Source organism: Triticum urartu, chromosome 6A (assembly GCF_056163025.1).
Source record: "Triticum urartu cultivar PI428250 chromosome 6A, HENAU_Tu73, whole genome shotgun sequence".
NCBI classification, from domain to species: domain Eukaryota; kingdom Viridiplantae; phylum Streptophyta; class Magnoliopsida; order Poales; family Poaceae; genus Triticum; species Triticum urartu.
Window position 1 is genome coordinate 492,090,438 of NC_141878.1, and position 20,611 is coordinate 492,111,048.

Consider the following 20,611-nt stretch of genomic DNA (forward strand, 5'->3'; position numbering starts at 1 on the left):
AAAACATTGAATACCTTGATTGTCCTCTAGCTGCTTTTTCGCACGACCGAGCTCTTCCTCGGTCTGCTCCAGCCTCTGCTTCAGTCCGGAGACTTCGGCAGCATGAGAGGTCGCGGCCAACAGTGACGCCTGCTTATTCACATAAACATATCTGGTTAGTCTCATGCGAAAAATTGTTTGATCCTCTGTTTGGCTCTTCTTTCTGAAGACCGAACAGAGCCTCAGGGGCTACTATCTATACTATGATTTTATTTTCACAAAGTTACATTGTTTACCTCAAATCCTGTTAGAAGGCTTGTGCAGGCTTCGGTTAGTCCACTTTTCACGGATTGAATCTTCTCAATCACCGTACCCATAAGGGTACGGTGTTCCTCAATGATGGAAGCACTTTACAGTGCTTCCAATAGAGTATCCGGTGCCTCTGGTTGGACAGAGGTCACCGGCGGAATAGGCACACCTCCTTATGATGAAGGAGGCTATCTTCCGGATTTCGAAGCCGTATAGGTCTCCGGGACTATATCCGGCTGGGGGCCGAATTGGACGTGGCCCCCATCGCCAGTCTTCATGGGGATCTGCTCCCCCATATGTCTGGCGGCCGAGGTCTTGCCCTCTGGCGCCGCCCTAATGGCCTCCTACGTCTCTCCCTGGTCTGGGATCCTTCGGGACAACACCTCGGTGTCATCCATGACCTTGGGAGAGGAGGCCGTCGGAAGGGACCCGCTGTCCATCGCCTTCGGGTCCAGTGAGTTCCCCGAAGACGAGGATCGCTCGAGGGCGGAACGAGCCGGACTGCAAGTACATGGTTCAACATGTTAAAATCATAAAGTAAAAAGGCTGATATATGAATGCATTGGGGTCTTCGGATACTCACGATTCGGCCAAGGGCTTATCCCGGGGGCGTCGTTCTAAGCTGCTGTCGACGTACCATGAGGAGCTATCCACGAGGGAGGCTTTCCCCTTCTTGGATGCCTCTGCCTCCAGATTTGTGGAGGCCGCCCTCTTCTTTCCCCCCTCTGGGAGGGGGAGTTGCTTTATTCTTCCTCTTCGTCCTCCTTGTCATCTTCAGCGGCGGAGTGAGTTTCAGCGTCTTCGGACACCATGTCCGAAGTACCCTTGGGGCGGAGGCCACCTCTGGTACCCTTGGCCTTCTTCTCTGGCACCTTGTAAGGCGCCGGAACCAGCATCTTCATCAAGCGCGGGATGGCTGGGTCCTCGGGCAGCGGAGCCGCACACTGAATCTGCTCCGCCTTCGTCGTCCAACCCTAAAGAACAGATAGGGAAGTTGGGACATCCTCCTTGAATAAGCAAGTAAGGGATATGCCTTGAAACATGGAGAACTTACCGAACTGGCAGGATGAGCCAGGTCATGCCCATGGTGTTCAGTTGTCTTTGGCCACGTCTCGTTGGCCTTGAAGAGCACCTTCCACATGTCTTTGTTTGTAGTCTCGAAGAACCGTTGCAGGGTCTTGTGTTCGGCCGGATCAAATTCCCATAGGTGGCAAGCCCGGTTCTGGCTTGGAAGGATCCGGCGAATTAGCATCACCTAAATCATATCAACAAGCTGGACGTTCTTGTCCATCATGCTCCTAATGCGCGTCTAAAGCACTGTCAGCTCGTCCGACAAAGACCAATCTAGGCCCTTTTCTTGCTAGGAGGTAAGCCGCGTTGGGGCCCCGAATTTGAATTCAGGAGCCGCGGCCCAAGAGGAGTCGCGGGGCTCTGTGACGTAGAACCACAGCTTCTGCCACCCCTTGACGGTCTCCACGAAGGTACCTCTGGGCCACGGGATGTTGGGCATCTTGCTCACCATGGCACCTCTGCTCTTTGCGTGTTGGCCGTCCACCACCATCAGCTTCACGTTGAATATCTTGAGCCATAGTCCGAAGTGGGGTGGAATGCGGAGGAAGGCCTCTCACACGACAATGAATGCCGAGATGTTGAGGAAGGAGTTTGGGGCTAGATCATGGAAATCTAGCCCATAATAGAACATGAGTCCGCGGACAAAAGGGTGGAGAGGAAACCCTAACCCGCGGACGAAATGGGGGATGAACACCACCCTCTCATTGGACTTTGTGGTGGGGACGATTTGCCCCTTGGCCGGGAGCCGGTGGACGATTTCTTTCGCCAGGTACCCGGCCTCCCGAAGATCGGTGATGTCCTTATCCTTGACGAAGGAGGCCATCCACTTGCCTTGCGCTCCAGATCCGGACATGGTCGAGTGTTTTCTTGAGGCAGAAAAGATGAGGACTTGGGCGCTGGAGCTTGAGAATGGGAGGGCAGAGAGAGAGGGAAGGTGTGGGTGAAATAAGGGAATCCTTATCTCCTTATAAAGGCAGTGAATATCAAGCGCCTCCCCACTCACCTTAAAACTCGCATGTTCCCAAGGGATGTGCAAACGGCACGGTTTGATTACCCATGCACGTATTGATGAGAATCCTGTAATAAGGGGACACGATCTCTGCTTTGACAAGACATGCCAATGAGACCGCATCTCGAAGCGGCAGGCCGAAAACGGTTCGAAATAATGACCGGGTGATGATGTAGTGTCGCATTATCAAAAATTGTCAGCAGATTGGACTCATGAAATATTATACGCTCTGCGGTGGTGTGTGGTACTTGTTTTGCAGATCCGGACATGTTAGTCGTATTCAAAGACTGTATTGGAGTATTCGGAGGAAGAACCCTCCTTGCAATCTCGAAGACAATCTGCGCACCGGACACCTCGTCATTGAAGCCTGGTTCAGGGGCTACCGAGGGAGTCCTGGACTAAGGGGTCCTCGGGCTTCCGGCCTATTGGACATGGGCCGGACTGATGGGCTACGAAGATACAAGACCGAAGACTCTCACACGTGTCCGGATGGGACTCTCCTTGGTGTGGATGGCAAGCTTGGCGTCCGGATGTAAAGATTCCTTTCTCTGTAACTGACTTTGTATAACCCTAGTCCCCTCCGGTGTCTATATAAACTGGAGGGCTTAGTCCATAGGGATAATCATAATGAGATAGGCTAGACTTCTAGGGTTTTAGCCATTACAATCTCGTGGTAGATCAACTCTTGTAACCCACATACTCATCAATGTTAATCTAGCAGGATGTAGGGTTTTACCTCCATCGAGAGGGCCCGAACCTGGGTAAACATTGTGTTCCCTGTCTCCTGTTACCATCAACCTTAGACGCACAGTTCGGGACCCCCTACCCAAGATCCGCCGGTTTTGACACCGACGCCCGTTGTATGTGAACGTAGAGCTTATCACACCCGATCATCACGTGGTGTCTCGACACGACGAATTGTAGCAATGGTGCATACTCAGGGAGAACACTTATACCTTGAAATTTAGTGAGGGATCATCTTATAATGCTACTGCCGTACTAAGAAAAATAAGATGCATAAAAGATAAACATCACATGCAATCAAAATATGTGACATGATATGGTCATCATCATCTTGTGCCTTTGATCCCCATATCCAAAGCACCGTCATGATCTCCATCATCACCGGCTTGACACCTTGATCTCCATCGTAGCATCATTGTCGTCTCACCAACTATTGCTTCTATGACTATCGCTACTTCTTAGTGATAAAATAAAGCAATTACATGGTGATTGCATTTCATACAATAAAGCAACGACCATAAGGCTCCCACCAGTTGCCGATAACTTATACAAAACATGATCATCTCATACAACAATTTATATCTCATCATGTCTTGACAATATCACATCACAACATGCCCTGCAAAAACAAGTTAGACGTCCTCTACTTTGTTGTTGCAAGTTGTACGTGGCTGCTATGGGCATCTAGCAAGAACCGTTCTTACCTACGTATCAAAACCACAAAGATTTTTCATCAAGTGTGTTGTTTTAACCTTCAACAAGGACCGGCCGTAGTCAAATTTGATTCAACTAAAGTTGGAGAAATAGGCACACGCCAGCCACCTGTGTGCAAAGCATGTCGGTAGAACCGGTCTCATGAATGTGGTCATGTAATGTTGGTCCGGGCCGCTTCATCCAACAATACCACCCAATCAAAATAAGACGTTGGTGGTAAGTAGTATGACTATTATCTCCCATAACTCTTTGTGTTCTACTCGTGCATATCATCTACGCATAAACCTGGCTCGGATGCCACTGTTGGGGAACGTAGCATGCAATTTCAAAAAAATTCCTACGATCACACAAGATCTATCTAGCAGATGCAAAGCAATGAGAGGGGAAGAGTGTGTCCACATACCCTCTTAGCCCGAAAGAGGAAGCGTTAGGTTAACGCAATTGATGTAGTTGAACGTCTTCACGATCCAACCGACCCAAGCACCAAACGTACGGCACCTCCGTGTTCAGCACATGTTCAGCTCGGTGACGTCCCTTGAACTCTTAATCCAGCAGAGGACCAGGGAAGAGTTCCGTCAGCATGACAGCGTGGTGACAGTGATGGTGATGTGATCCACACAGGGCTTTGCCTAAGCACTACGACGCTATGACCGGATGAGTAAACTGTGGAGGGGGGCACCGCACACGGCTAAGGGAACAATTGATGTGCCTTTGGGGTGCTCCCCGCCCCCGTATATAAAGGAGAGGGGGAGGAGGTGGCCGGCCAGTAGGAGGCGCGCCAAGGGGGGGTCCTACTAGGACTCCACTCCTAGTAGGATTCGCCCCCCTTCCTTCCAACAGAGAGGGGGGAAGGGGAAAGAGGGGAGAGGGAGAAGGAAGGGGGGGCCGCGCCCCCACCCGTTGTCCAATTCGGATTGGGCAGGGGGGAGGCGCGTGCCGCCTGTTGTGGCCTGCCTCCCTCTCTCTACTATGGCCCATGAGGCCCATTAACTTTCCTGGGGGGGTTCCGATAACCTCCTGGTACTCTGAAAAATCCCCGAACCTCTTCGGAACCATTCTGGTGTCCATATATAACCTTCCAATATAACAATATTTACGTCACGACCATTTCGAGACTCCTCGTCATGTACGTTATCTCATCCGGGACTCCGAACAAACTTCTGTCACCAAAACACACAACTCATAATACAAATCGTCATTGAATGTTAAGCGTGCGGACCCTACGGGTTCGAGAACTATGTAGACATGACCGAGACACATCTCCGGTCAATAACCAATAGCAGAACTTGGATGCTCATATTGGTTCCTACATATTCTACGAAGATCTTTCTCGGTCAAACCGCATAACAAAATATGTCATTCCCTTTGTCATCGGTATGTTACTTGCCCGAGATTCGATCGTCGGTATCAGCATACCTAGTTCAATATCATTACCGGCAAGTCTCTTTACTCGTTCTGTAATACATCATCCCGCAACTAACTCATTAGTCACATTGCTTGCAAGGCTGATGGTGATGAGCATTACCGAGTGGGCCCAGAGATACCTCTCAGATACTCGGAGTGACAAATTCTAACATTGATCTATGCCAACCCAACAAACACCTTCGGACACACCTGTAGAGCATCTTTATAATCACACAGTTACGTTCTGATGTGTGATAGCACACAAGGTGTTCCTCCGGTATTCGGGAGTTGCATAATCTCATAGTCAGAGGAATATGTATAAGTCATGAAGAAAGCAATAGCAATAAAACTAAACGATCATTATGCTGAGCTAACGGATGGGTCTTGTCCATCACATCATTATCTAATGATGTGATCCCGTTCATCAAATAACAACACATGTCTTTGGTCAGGAAACTTAACCATCTTTGATTAACAAGCTAGTCAAGTAGAGGCATACTAGGGACACTCTATTTTGTCTATGTATTCACACATATACCAAGTTTCCAGTTAATACAATTCTAGCATGAATAATAAACATTTATCATCATATAAGGAAATATAAATAAAAACTTTATTATTGCCTCTAGGGCATATTTCCTTCACCTCGGACGTCTACAGCCCCCACCAAAGCGCATGCCCACCTTGGACTATGATGGCATCCATCCATGATCCCTCTGCAGCCCCCACCGACGCGCATGCCTATCCTAGACTACGATGTTGTCCATCCATGATCCCTCCGCATCCCTCACCCATGTGCATGCCCACCATGGACGACGATGTCGTCCATCCAGGATCCGTTTGCGGTCAGGACACCATGCCTAGTAGGTGCTCGGTCAAATGCCATTGAGCTTTTTTGTTGAACTTCTTGTTGTTTTCTATAGTAAGCACGATAGGCGGGTACTCGATGATCATGGATGAGTTGCTCTTCGATATGTGGTTGGTCATATCTATGGACTACATAGGCATGAAGCAAGGGGGCTTGACCTTTTTGGCAAAATGTGCATTCTTTGTTTCATGTGCAAAAGAACTTCATGCCTGATGCGGCTTGAACTATGTCAGTATTTCCCCAAAGAGGAAGGGATGATGCAGCATAGCTACGTGAACGGCACCTGCACACAAATAACAAATACTCGCAACCCGACGTATTAAAGGGGTTGTCAATCCCTTTCGGGTAACGGCGCCAGAAATTGGCTAGTAGACGGGATAAAAATATGATAGATTGGATAAATAGATCTCGAATAAATGTAAAATAAAATAAAGTGCAACAAGGTATTTTTGGGTTTTTTTAAATATAGATCTAAAAATAAAAACAAATAAAAATAGATCGCGAAGGCAAATATAACAAAGAAGAGACCCGGGGGACGTAGATTTCACTAGTGGCTTCTCTCGACAAAAATAGCATACGGCGGGTAAACAAATTACTGTTGGGCAATTGATAGAACTTAAAATAATCATGAAGATATCCAGGCAATGATCATTATATAGGCAACACGTCCAAGATTAGTAGACCAACTCCAGCCTACATCTACTCCTATTACTCCACATGTCGACCGCTATCCAGCATGCATCTAGTGTATTAAGTTCATGGAGAAACGGAGTAATGCAATAAGAATGATGACATGATGTAGACAAGATCTATTTATGTAGAAATAGATCCCATCTTGTTATCCTTGATAGCAACGATACATACATGTCGGTTCCCCTTCCTTCACTCGGATCAAGCGCCGTAAGATCGAACCCATCACAAAGCACCTCTTCCCATTGCAAGATAAATAGATCAAGTTGGCCAAACAAAACCCAAATATCAGAGAACAAATACGAGGCTATAAGCAATCATGTATATAAGAGATCAAAGAAGACTCAAATAACTTTCATGGATAAAAACATAGATCTGATCATAAACTCAAACTTCATCGGATCCCAGCAAACACACCGCAAAAGGAGTTACATCAAATAGATCTCCAAGAGACAATTGTATTGAGAATCAAAAGAGAGAGAGAGGAAGCCATCTAGCTACTAACTACGGACCCGTAGGTCTACAATGAACTACTCACGCATCATCGAAGTGGCACAATTGAGGATGATGAACCCCTCTGTGATGGTGTCTAGATTGGATCTGGTGGTTCTGGAACTTGCAGTGGCTGGAATAAAATTTCGTCGAATCACCTATGGGTTTCTGGAATATTGGGGTATTTATATAGCAAAGAGGCGGTGCGGGAGGCCACCGAGGTGGGCACAACCCACCTGGGCGTGCCCTGGTGGGTTGTGTTCCCCTCTGAGCACCCGTCGGGTACTTCTTAGGCCCATCTAGTGTCTTCTGGTCTAGAAAAGATCCACAAAAAATTTTGTTGCGTTTGGACTCCGTTTGGTATTGATTTCATGCGATGTAAAAAACAAGCAGAAAACAACAACTGACACTTGGCACTATGTCAATAGGTTAGTACCAAAAAATGATATAAAATGATTGTAAAACATCCAAGAATGAAAATATAACAGCATGGAACAATAAAAAATTAGATACGTTGGAGACGTATCAGCATTCCCAATCTTAATTCCAGCTTGTCCTCGAGTAGGTAAATGGTAAAAACAGAATTTTTGATGTGGAATGCTACCTAACATGTTCATCACATAATCTTTTCTTTGTAGCATGGACATTTGGACTTTTATATGGTTCAAAGCAATATTCTAGTTTTGACATGAGAACTTTAATGCTTGAGCATATCAACAAGCTACCATGTCTTTCAAAATATCAATGCTAAAATAAGTTAGCCCTAGCCCATTATGCTCAATCATTGATCCAGTCATGAAACACACTCGCATATTAGCTACACCCAATGCTCAAGTACGATCATAGTGCCCCTTAGTTGGTGCTTTATAAGAGAATATGGAGACTCAAGTAAAAATAAAAATTGCATAAAGTAAATAGAAAGGCCCTTCGCGGAGGGAAGTAAGGATTTATAGAGGTGCCAGAGCTCAAAGCGAAAAAGATAGAGATAAAATATTTTGGGTTGCATGCTTTTCCTGTCAACGAAAATGATCGAGTAATTCCCAATACTTTCCATGCTAGATATATCATAGGCGGTTCCCAAACAGAAAATAAAATTTATTCTTTTTTCAACCATACTTTCACTTTCCATGGCTAACTGTATCCACGGGTGCCTTCTATACCAACACTTGCCAAGGAATTTATTATTTGACAACATAAAGTAAATTCATTTTTATTTCAGGACTCGGCATCCCTAACACCTTTGTTGTACTCTCGTGCAATGACAAGTGAATAAACACTCATCTTGAGAATAACACATCTAGCATGGAAATATATAAGCTACCCCCTACCATTTCATGAGCGGTACAAGCACACAAAAGAGAAATTTATTTTGAAAATTAGAGATGGCATGTACAAATTTTCTTAGAACGGCAAAAGAATACCGCATATAGGTAGGTATGGTGGACTCATGTGGCAAAAACTGCTTTAAAGGATTTTGGATGCTTAAGTAGTGATCATACTTAGTGCAAATGAAGGCTAGCAAAAGATTGAGAAGCATCCAATCAAGAAACAAAAAATCTCATAAGCGAGCATTAAACATAACTAACACTGAATAATGCACCACAAGTAGGATGTAATTTCATTGCACAACTATTGACTTTCGTGCTTGCATAGGGAATCACAAACCCTAACACCAATATTCTTACTAAATCATAATTACTCATTAACATGACTCACATATCACTATCATCATATCTCAAAACTATTACAAAGAATCAAGTTTATTTTGTCCAATGATCTTCATGAAAGTTTTTATTATATCCTCCTTGGATATCTATCACTTTGGTACTAGTTTCATAAGTTGCTTTTAATAAGCTCAAACAAATATAAGTAAAGAACATGAGCGTCATATTTCTTTCTCTCAAAATAATTTAAGTGAAGCAAGAGAGAATTTCTTAAAAATTAGCAACTCTCAAATAAATCTAAGTGAAGCATGAGAGAATTTCTTCAAAATTACTAAAGCACACTGTGCTCAAAAAGATATAAGTGAAGCACTAGAGCAATTCCATAGCTCATAAAGATTTAAGTGAAGCATAGAGAGCAATTCTAACAAGTCATAGCATAATTTGGCTCTCTCAAATAGGTGTGTCTAGCAAGGATTCATGACACAAAAAATCAAAACAAGCAAAGACTCATATCATACAAGATGCTCCAAGCAAAACTCATGATATGTGACGAATAAAAATATAGTTCCAAGTAAAATACCGATGGTCGTTAGAAGAAAAAGGGGATGCCACTCAGGCATCCCCAAGCTTAGTTGCTTGATACTTCTTGAATATTATCTTGGGGTGCCAAGGTCATCCCCAAGCTTAGCCTTTTATTAATCCTTATTCCTTCATCCATCGCGATCTCACCCAAAACATGAAAACTTCAATCACACAAAACTCAACAAAACCTTCGTGAGATCCGTTAGTATAAGAAAGCAAATCACTACTATAAGTACTGTTGCAAACCCATTCATATTTTATTTTTGCATTATATCTAATTTATTTCAACTTTTCTATGGCAAAAACTCTTCAAAGAAAACCATAGAATCATCAAAACAAGCACACAACGCAAAGAAAACAGAATCTGCCAAAAACAGAACAATATGTAGCAATCTGAAAACTTCGAATACTTCTGTAACTCCAAATTTTTTGAAAATTAGGAATATGTAGGAAATTTGTATGTCAATCTTGTGTAAAAAATGCAGAAGCATTCGTCAATTCTGTGATTTAAAAAAAATTGGTCGCAAAAGTTTCTGTTTTCCAACAAGATCAAATCAACTATCACCCAACAAGATCCTAAAGGCTTTACTTGGCACAAACACTAATTAAAACATGAAAAACACAATCATAACAGTAGCATAATTGTGCAAACACTCAGAAATAAAAACACAAAAATAAATTTTATTCATTGGGTTGCCTCCCAACAAGCGCTATTGTTTTACGCCTCTAGCTAGGCATAATGCAAGAATCTAAGTATTGTCATGTTTATTCTTATTTTCCTTAGAGGTGTTCTTGTTAGGAGGTTTTTTAAAGACAACATAGAACACATTATCCATAGAAATTTTAGCACTATCGAGTTGTTTGTCATCATATCCCCTTCGATTTTTGGCAGCAATCCAAGAATAGTGTTGATTAACATCATTGAAAACTTGTTGAATTATATCTAAAATAGGGACTTCCTTTTTGAGATTTTCATCAAAGATAAGATTATCCCCAAGCAACTGTCTTAGCACATAATCACTATTATAGAGAATTTCATCTATCACCGGTTTTTCACGATTCATGCCATAAAAATCAAAAATTTCCCTAGCTTCCCGTATTATATAATTAAACTCATTCATGAGAACAAGGGTGACCAACTTTTTAGCTTGGGGATTCTTTATAATGGGTAGCTCATAAAACAATCTTTGCAAGACAGGATGGGTACAGATAAATTTATTTTCAAGTTTCAGAAGTAGTTCTGAAATAGCTTCCGCATAAGATTTAGTCCTTTTAAGTATAGGAACATCATCAAGACTTAAATTTCCAATGCAATTAAAAAATTCTTAGATACATTCCTTCCCCATAACATTCCCTTGCCCCAAAACAAAAGTTTTAGCATCCAGATTGTCAGATCGTTCCATTTTAGGAGTTAGGCCCTCATCTGTTTCTGCCATATCAAAGTCACTCATGGTGACAAATTCAAGCAAAAAGGAGAAAAATGATGAACGAAAAAGAGGGCGAATAAAATGGAAATTTTTGTGAAGTGGGGGAGAGGAAAGAGGAAAATGGCAAATAATGTAAATTGCAAGGAGATGAGATTTGTGATTAGGAACCTGGTAGATGTTGATGATGTCTCCCCGGCAACGGCGCCAGAAATTCCTTTTGACGCGTCTTGAAATACGTTAGTATTTCCCCAAGGAGGAAGGGATGATGCAACACAACTACGGTAGGTATTTCCCTAAGTGATGAGACCAAGGTTATCGAACCAGTAGGAGAACCGCGCAACACTACGTGAATGGAACCTGCACACAAATAACAAATATACTCGCAACCCGATGTATTAAAGGGGTTGTCAATCCCTTTCGGGTAACGGCGCCAGAAATTGGCAAGTAGGCGGGATAAAAATATGATAGATTGGATAAATAGATCTTGAATAAATGTAAAATAAAATAAAGTGCAGTAAGGTATTTTTGGGTTTTTGGAAATATAGATCTTAAAATAAAAGCAAATAGAAATAGATCGCGAAGGCAAATATAATAAAGAAGAGACCCGGGGCCGTAGACTTCACTAGTGGCTTCTCTCGAGAAAAATAGCATACGACGGGTAAACAAATTACTGTTGGGAAATTGATAGAACTTCAAATAATCATGACGATATCCAGGCAATGATCATTATATAGGCATCACATCCAAGATTAGTAGACCGACTCCTGCTTGCATCTACTACTATTACTCCACACATCGACCGCTATCCAGCATGAATCTAGTGTATTAAGTTCATGGAGAAACGGAGTAATGCAATAAGAACGATGACATGATGTAGACAAGATCTATTTATGTAGAAATAGACCCCATCTTGTTATCCTTAATAGCAACGATACATACGTGTCGGTTCCCCTTCTGTCACTGGGAACAAGCACCGTAAGATCGAACCCATCACAAAGCACCTCTTCTGGCCAAACAAAACCTAAATATCGGAGAAGAAATATGAGGCTATAAGCAATCGTGCATATAACAGATCAAAGAAGACTCAAATAACTTTCACGGATAAAAACTTATATCTGATCATAAACTCAAAGTTCATCGGATCCCAACAAACACACCGCAAAAAGAGTTACATCAAATAGATCTCCAAGAGACCATTGTATTGAGAATCAAAAAAGAGAGAGAAAGCCATCTAGCTACTAACTACGGACCCATAGGTCTACAATGAACTACTCACGCATCATCGGAGAGGCACCAATGAGGATGATGAACCCCTCCGTGATGGTGTCTAGATCGGATCTGGTGGTTCTGGAACTTGCGGCGGCTGGAATAAAATTTTGTCAACTCCCCTAGGGTTTCTGGAATATTGGGGTATTTATAGAGCAAAGAGGCGGTGCGGGAGGCCACCAAGGTGGGCACAACCCACCTGGGCGCGCCCTGGTGGGTTGTGCTCCCCTCGGAGCACCCCTCTAGTACTCCTTAGGCCCATCTAGTGTCTTCTGGTCTAGAAAAAATCCACATAATTTTTCACTGCATTTGGACTCAGTTTGGTATTGATTTCCTGCGATGTAAAAAACCAGCAGAAAACAACAACTGGCACTTGGCACTATGTCAATAGGTTAGTACCAAAAATGATATAAAATGATTATAAAATTATTGTAAAACATCCTAGAATGATAATATAACACCACGGAACAATCAAAAATTATAGATACGTTGGACACGTATCAGTGCCCTATGACATGCATGTCATCCATGAATGCAATGCGAAGTCGCTAATGCATCGTGGTACATCTTCTCCAACTCCGTCATGGAGTTTTGCGATGCGATTTCACGAGTGGAGACAACGTGGCCATCGGACTCGTCAACCATGGAGATCGTAAGTTTTGCTTCTTGTTGCTCTACAGGTTGGTCAATTTGTTGATTCACTCAATGTTGCAACTTGATAACCATCACGTCATATAGTGTTTTTTGTGAAAGGACCACAGAATTGTATTATCACCAAACTGTTGTACATGACACCCCACAAAACAAGAAATAGAAACCGGGTCCCTGGGGAACCGGCCTACCCCTGCATCCATCGCGGACTGCCAGCGCGTTGTCACTCCCGCGCAACGACGTAATCTTGGATTCTGCAACCGGATTGTATGTGGACTAGAAGTCAACAGCCTCGGCCCGAGAGGACCAACACGCTATAAGGAGTGGAAGGCCAACCTTCGCTGCACAGCCGACGAGATCCACTTGAACAGCCGATGAGATCGACCAGCGCCAGGCGCCAGCACCTCGCCGCACCACCCCTAGAACTGCCACAACAAGAATAGGAACATCCTTGTCATGATGAAGATGGAGATGGGGGACAAATTATCATGTAGCTGGCCATTGCCTCCGCAATAACGACCACACCTGGAGAACGAGCACCCACCGAATCGACGGATCCAGGAGCAGATAACGTCGGAAGCTCGTCGGCACAGCCGTACACGACATCACCGAGATGGGGAAGAAGCTCCAGCCAATTTATTCCACTGCGCCACCACCACCTTGCCAGCGCCACAAAAGAAACCTACCCTGCTATGTACACGCCTAGGCCTCAGATCTAGGGTCCCTTCGCTCTCCATCACGTCGTATAGTCTGAATATGTTGTTGTGTCGTACCACATGAGCGAGGACATACCATTTACGCTCATATATTGTTGGATGAAGCTCAAGGAAAACTATGTGTGGGACGACATATGCCAGTTCGGACTCTAGTATTGATGATTTTAGAAAACTTAATGAACATCTTGATATCTTGAATGTAATATTTACATTATGATGCATTAGGGATATTTGCAAATTATTTGTGGATGAATTATAATATTTTCTACAATTATTTTAAGTGTTTCAAAATTATAAAAAATGGACATTTAAGGAACAAGGTTAAATGATTGGTTTCACATTAGTGGCTACGGATAAATAGTATATCCATTTTAGGAAGGCGTCGTATCCTATGAATATGCCTATGTTCGTGCACCCCTGCATCCCTTCACTACCATCCATCTGAATCAAATCATGCATTTGTAGTTTGTTGACTCAATTCCTACAAAAAGACGCCCACCTCCAGCCTAGCTCACCCATGTGTTTTGCAAAAAGATCCCTCATCCCGTGGGCATGTCTCCCACCTCCGGCTCCCAAATCATTCTCCTGCCAGTCCAGCTCCGGTTGCAAATAGGACCTATGTATCTGGCTACCACACATCCACACCCCGCCTACAACATGCGGCGCATGCGTCAGAGGAGACACGCCAGAGGCGGCTCATAGATCCCAGAAACGACAACCCTAGACGGAGATCCATGTGCATGGCCGACTGGCCATCTCATCAGTGGCCATCGCATCTCGTCGATGGCAACCCGTGAGCATGAAATTTGGATGACTATGTTTACGCCCACATAGCTAGCCCTGTTAGATGATCTCCCCTTGCCGACTAGTGCCCAGCGAGATGTGGCTGGCCTTGTTGGTGAATGTAATTTTTTGACATAATCTGTTAGTTCTACTTTTGTTTTGGTCAATGCCATTTTTGAAGCTGGTGTTGTTTTGTAATCGGAGGAGCTCCATGCTTGATTTTCACTATGCAATTTGCATTACAAATCCGATATGCTGCTGGCAAATATTTACCCATGATACATGCTACTTCTGGTACTAAACACCTAATGGCCAAATCAATGAATCATTGAACCCAACACAATGGAACACCGCCGCTGCCACCAGCTTTCGTGTACCGGATCAGCATGGGGGATGAGTGGGCAGAGCTTCAACGCACCGGCGGGATGCTCGGCGGCGACCTCGACCGCTCCACCGGTTGCTTCCACCTCAGCAACCTCGGTCAGGAGGATGACAGGCGGTCCATGGCTCGCGTGCGGTCCACGGCTCGCGTGCGATACATGGCTCTGATGTGATTTCGTCCCTAATCTCGGGGTCTAACTGCTGGAATTCCGGCCAGGATACTTCTCCGGCGAGGGAGGCGGCTGGTTCTCCTCAACGCCGAAGAGGTGACGGTGGATGCGCATGGATGGTGTGACGATGAGGGTTTCGTCGTAGGCCATGTAGTGCAGTTTCCGTGTCGTATAGTGAAGGTTGCGGCACGAGTGGGCCGGTTTGGTCACGTTGCAAGCCTCGAGGTGAGTAATGGAGATCAGGGGGAGAGGAGGGGTTATTTTAGTCCTCCGACCGCCCCGACTCCTCACATTTCCCCTTCTTGTGCACCGCACTCCCTGCTCTCTCTCGCTCTGCCGCGCCGCGAGTTAGGGTTCCATGACAACCCGCGAGCAGCAGATGTGGGCGCTCGCCAAAGGCGACGAGGTGAGGATGGGGAGGTTGAAGGAGATCGATGGGTGGTTTCCAAAGGTGAAGGCGCTCAATGACGCCGCGGAGATGGTTTGGGATCGGCTGGACGAGGAGGAGACCCTGCGCCGCTTCCCCAACTACGACAGGAAGACGGTGATGGGGGTTCTACTTTGGGCGATGCTTGAGGCAGAATCTCTAATCCAGGAGCAGAGGCACAAGTGCAGGGTCTTCAGATCCCTCCGCTACAGCCAGATCCAGCCGCTGCCGCCGATGGAGGTGGTGATGGGGCTCCCTGCTCCGGGCTCAGGATGGTGCCGATCATGATAGAGGAAGACAGCGAGGAGGTGGAGATGCTGAGGAGGAAGCAGAAGAGGGCGGTCACGGAGCTGCCGAGGTGTTCTCCACGCTTCCCCAGGCGCTTACCGTGCGTTTGCATCCTTTCCCACCTCCAGTAGGGACCTCACCGGTCGGAAGCCGCTTCTGGCTGCCGGCTGGGGAGGATTCCAATGAGGAGGGGGGCTCATATTCTCCAATTTTGTCAGGTATGCTTGGGATGAAATATTTGACCTCTACTATGTCGATTGATGTAGATGAGGTTAATTTGGGGAAATTGGGAAGGTCAGATGGGAGTAGTAAAAAAAGGAGAAACATGCCAGAAGAATTTCCAAGCTCCAAAATGATGAAAATGGAGAAAAGGAAACAGAGGAAAAAGTAAATGTTGAGATAAATAGTATTATAAATAGGACAGGTTGGGATTATTTGAAAAATAGAGTGGTAGAAGCTAAAATAGTTCAAAAGCACATGAGGCATGGTAATTTCCAGCCCATTTCTTTATGGTATAAGGAAGAGGAAATTGACTTTGGTGAAATATACATCAAAAGCACTCCAAACACAACCCACTTGGGGGGTGGAGGAGAGACATGAAAAAATGATGATGAGGAAAAAAAAGGTGAGAGGTGGTCAACTAGGTTTGGTGGCCCGGTGGGAGAAAATGTGTCTGTAGACCTGGATTTGGACTTGGCTTGCTGGGCTGGCGAAGGCCCGGAGAGTGATAAAGCCCATGCCTTGGAGGTATGTGGGGGGCCTATAAAAAGGAGCCTATAAAAAGGCAGGGGCAGGGGAGGATGGAGAACAGTGACCTAGATTTAGGGTTTACCCCCAACCGCCACGAGAAGAAGAAGAGCTCATGGCTGGCAACTTTGGGAGGGGCTTTGGAGGGGGGAGGTTTAACAGAGGAGGAAGATTCGGTGATCCTGATGTCAGGAAGATAGGACAGTTTGGAGGAGGAGATAGAAGCAAATCCAATTCTTTTGAGAATTCCTTTGATTTCCATGGCAGAGGAGGGGGATGTTTGGGATTTGGATTTGGCGTTGGAAGAGATATTAGAAGCTTGGGTACACCAAGTGATGAATCTAATGGGAGCAATGTCTGGCAGGCTAAAGAGGGAAAAAAGATAGTGGAGGCAGGAATGAGGAAGCTGAAAAAGAGAAAGATGTTGGGGCAGATAAGAGAGATGGCAAAGAAAAGGAGATGAGAGCATGAATTCTAGTCAGCAGCAACAAATCATGAGTGCCCTACTATCACAACTAGTCCAGGGGATGAACAAGAGTGGGATACCTATGGGAGATGGTGAAACCTATAAAGCAATGATGAGCTATGGAAAATAAGCAGTGAAAGAGATTGATGCTAGTGAGGAAAATATGCTAAAAAGAGTTAAGGGGAATGGAAGTATCTCAGGGAATGGTTTCAGGAATCAGATGAGCAGTGGAGCTTGGTAACAAAATATGCATGATGATAGGAACAGAAATGATAGGTTCAACAGGCAGGTGTGTGGGAAATGCAAGGATTCCAGTCATTTAACTATAGACTATAAAGTTAGGCACTGCTTAATCTGTGGCAGAGACAACCACATTACTGGAGAATGTAACTTGCTGAAACAAATGAAGCCAGTGCCCAAATATGTTGGATATGATGCAAAGGGTCTGGGAGTGTTGCTGGTGCAAAGCTACAAGGATGCATGTCCTAATTGTTGAGCACCTAAGTCCTTTAGGAGTGGTGATCATAAGGGATAGACAGATTAATGAAACTGAGCTAATAAAAGCCCTCAATGAAATGTTTGACTGGGGGTGGTAGTGGAGAGTAAAAGAATATGGGAAAAACTGCTATATGATGAGGTTCCCCAATAAAGCAAAGTTAGTGGAACTGGTAAAGTTCAATGACTTCAACTCTTTAGGGACTGGTGTCATTATCAAGGTACAGTCTTGGTCTCTTGATCATCTGGCAATTGGGAAAATGCATACTACTTGGGTGAAATTTGAGAAAGTACCAGATTGCTTTAGACACTTCTTTGGGATGTGTGAGGTGGCTGCTGCTGTAGGGCCTGTGTTAGAAATAGACATGGATACTATTAATGAAGAAAGAGTGAAAGTGAAGTGTGGTATTAGGGATGTGGGAAAGATCCCTTCCTAGGTGGAAATCACTTCTCCGGACCTGTTGATGTTCAGTATTGGAACAGAGCTTGATAAGGTGACTGAGATGGGCTGGTATAAAGAAGAAAAAAGAAAATCTGATGTTGTCTCTGAAATGGTAGATGGAGAAGATGAGGAGGAAAACAGGAAAAGAGCAAAGCTGTCTGGAGCTGATGGAAAAGGGATTTCACTGGGCAGCTTATCTCTGAAACAAACTAAAGAGATTGATAAAAAGAATAAAATGATGAAAAATTCAATAGAAGAAATCATTGGACACTTGGACAAAGGAATGGCTGTAGAAAGAGGAAAAATGCAAAAGGAAATATATATTATGTTCAGGAAAATTCAGAACTTAGAAGAGGAAAAAGGCAGACAAAATGCTTTATGGACCAAAGCTGATAAGAGAATAAAAGACTTGGAGACCACACAAAAAAGTCTCGAGAGTCTGATTGAAAAACAACAAGGAGATATACTGAAATTGGAATATGAGGCTGCAAACAGAGAGCTATATGAAATAGAGCTGGCTAATCTAGAGGTTGAAGACTTTGAAAAAGAATCCCACGAAAATAAAGAGGAGACTGGATCTGGAAAATACAATGAACCTACTGATTACAATGCAACTCAAGAATCAGTGGGAACTTTGGGGGGAAGATTGGCAGAGTTGCATGGGGTGGAGGTGGTAGAAAAAAATGATGAGGACAAGGAAATTGAATTGAAGAGACGCATGAGGAACATAGAAAAAGAAGATCAAAAGTGGAGGAAATGGCAAAGATGAGAGCTAAAGAAAGGGATAATTATGGTAAGGGTTCTGATCTAAATTGTGCTAACTCTTCATTGTTACACATTAGTTCTCTTGTGGGGATTGACTTGGGGTGCTCCATTGAAATGATAGATAAAAATTTAGAGATCGTTAGGAAAATGGATATGGCAAGAAGAGAAATATATTTTCAAAATATGATGGAGGGTAAAAAGAAAAGGAAAGCAATAGTACCATGGTGCGGGGAAGGAAAGCACACCAGTGTGTATTCACATTGGAGATGTTGATTTGGATGAGCTTTGCTCAGAGTTAGAGCATTCAGATGCAGAATTGGAAGAACAACAATTTATGAAACTGAGAAATATATTCTCAGGGAAAAAAGGAAAGAAAAAGAATGGCTCACCAGCATCAAGCTGTGTGAAGCAATCAGTTGGGATTGGTGTGCTCAGAAGAAAAAAGAAATAAGGAAAAGTAGAGGGAAAAGGAATAAGATATAAAAAATGAGAGGGGTATTTTGGAATGTGAGAGGTTTGGGGAAAGACCATAAAAAAGGTATGTCAGAGAGATGATTTTGGACCATAAACTAGATTTTATAGGGATTTCAGAAACTATCAAGCAAAAAATTTCTAAAAATGAATTACACAATCTTTGTGGGGGGAGAAATTTTGAATGGTGCTGAAATGAACCTAGGGGGATGTCTGGAGGGATTATAATGGGAGTTAATCAAGATAGATTCAATATAGAACACATAGAGAAGGGGATTTACTTTGTGAGGATGTTTATTTATGACAAAATCATTAAAATGCATTGGAACTTGATTACTGTGTACGGGGATGCACAGATTGAGGGGAAATCTTGCTTCCTAGCAGAGTTGGCTATATTATATCATGATAACCCATCGCCTTGCTTGGTAGGGGGACTTTAACAGCATTAGAAATGAAAAAGAAAAAACAAACCTATACACAATGAGCAATGGATTTTTATGTTTAGTGCAATCATTGAATAGGCTGGACTAAGAGAATTACTCCTAAATGGAAGAAAATTTACTTGGGCTAATAATTTTGCCGATCCGACCTTTGGAAAACTGGATAGGGTATTAATGTGCCCAGCTTGGGAGGAGAAGTATCCTCTAACTATATTACAAGCATTTGCTAGGGAGGTGTCAGATCATACCCCTTTATACCTGGACACAGGAGAAGGGCAACCAAAAAAATAAATATTCAGATATGAGAATGCTTGGGCCTTGAGGGAGGGATTTAAGGAACTGATACAAAAACTTGTAATGAAAAATACTATGGAGATATATTAGAAAGATGGCAGCTTAGGTTGAGAAATTTGAGGAAGAAAGCGAAGGGATGTGACAGAAATGTGGATGCCTGGTATAAAAAGCTAAAATGGATATTGTTAGGAGATTAGATGAAATGGATAAAAATACTGAAACTATGGGAATCACGGCGGCTGACAGAAAAGAACAAAAAGAGCTAAGAGAACAACTGAAAAGAGTGATGTTGCAGGAGGAGCTTAAAATAATCCAAAGATACAAAGATAAAGAAATCACAGATGGAGATGGGAATACCAGATATTATCATGCCAGGGTGAATGGGAGAAGGAGAAAACAGAATAATATCCCTAGAACAAGAAGAAGGGGTGATAGAAGGAGATGAGAAACTTATGGAGTATATTACTAAATTTTACAAAAAATTGTTTGGGCATCCTGAAGAAGCACCGATTTCGATGAGAGACATGGAAACAAATAAAATTAGTGATGAGGATAAAGAAAAGCTGATGAGCCCCTTCTCATTAGAAGAGATTAAAAAAGTGGTGTTTGGAATGAAAAAAATAAAATCCCTGAACCAGATGGATTTCCTGCTCTGATAGAAGAGTTTGCTAATGGGAAAATTAACATTGCTAGGTTAAACTATGTGTAGGATCGAAAGTATGTCTAGAGGGGGGTGATTAGGCTACTTGACCAAATAAAAATCTAGCCTTTTCCCAATTTTAATTCTTGGCAGATTTTAGTAACTTAGCACAAGTCGAGCAAACAACCTACACATGCAATTCTAAGAGTATAGCAG

The 20,611-nt window shown here is 43.6% G+C and overlaps 1 pseudogene; it reads left to right on the plus strand.

The window, feature by feature from the left end:
- The first annotated feature begins 16,475 nt into the window (after positions 1-16,475).
- On the plus strand, positions 16,476-18,998 carry LOC147965851 (uncharacterized; annotated as a pseudogene).
- The last annotated feature ends 1,613 nt before the right edge of the window (positions 18,999-20,611 follow it).